We start from the raw sequence: 1,147 nt of genomic DNA on the forward strand, positions 1-1,147 counted from the left end.
TATCCATACTGCAGCATATGTTAAGGCTTCATTTCTCCTACTGGCCGAATAGTATTCCATTGGATGTATGTACCACATTTTGTTTATCCATTCATCTGTTGGCAGGCATTTGGGTTGTTTTTCACCTTTTGGCTATTGTGAATAGTGCTGCAATGAACATTGGTGTACAAAGTCTCTGAGTACCTGCTTTCGAGTCTTATGGGTATACAGCTAGAAGTGGAATTGCGGGGTCATATGGTTTTTTTTATGGTAGTTTTAAGGAGCCCTGGTGGTGCAGTAGTTAAAGTGATCGATTGCTCACCAAAAGAATGGTGGTTCTGGTTCGAAACCACCAGCAGCTCTGAGGGAGAAAGATGTGGCATTCTGCTTCCATAAAGTTTTATAGCCTTGGAAACCCTATGGGGTCACTATGAGTCAGAATCTACTCAACAGCAGTGTGTTCTGGCAATTTTATTTTTAGTTTTTTTGAGGAACCATCACGCTGCTTTCCATAGTATTGTACCATTTTGCACCCCACCAGCAATGAATAAGGGTTCCATTTTCCCCACACCCTCGGCAACATTTGTTATTTTCTTTCTTTCTTTTTTTTTTTTTATTTTAGCCATTCTCATGGGAGTGAAATGGTATCTCTTCGTGGTTTTGATTCACATCTCTCTGATGGCTAGTGATGTTGAGCATCTTTTCGTGTGTTCGGTGGCCATCTGAATGTCCTCTTTGGTGAATTTTCTATTCAAGTCCTTCACACATGTTACAATTGGGTTGTTTGTCTTTTTGTTGTTAAGTTGTCAAAGTTTTATATGCATTCTTTTTATTAGACTCTTCTCAAATATATAGTTTCCAAAGATATTCTCCTAGTTGGTAGCTCGTCTTTTCACTTTTTTTGTAAAGTCTTTTGATGAACAAAATTTTTATTTTTATGAGGTCCCATTTATTTATTTTGTCTTTGCTGTTTGTACTTTTGTTATTATATTAGATAATCCATTGTTGAAAGCTAGGCCTGACAGCATTGCTCCTGCATTTTCTTCTAAATATTTTTTTAGTTCGCCCTTAATCCATTTTGAATTTGTTTTTGTGTATGGTGTGAGGTATGGATACGGTTTCATTTTTCTATGTGTGGAAATAAAATTTTCCCAACAGCATTTATTGA

This window comes from Elephas maximus, chromosome 4 (genome assembly GCF_024166365.1).
Source record: "Elephas maximus indicus isolate mEleMax1 chromosome 4, mEleMax1 primary haplotype, whole genome shotgun sequence".
NCBI classification, from domain to species: domain Eukaryota; kingdom Metazoa; phylum Chordata; class Mammalia; order Proboscidea; family Elephantidae; genus Elephas; species Elephas maximus.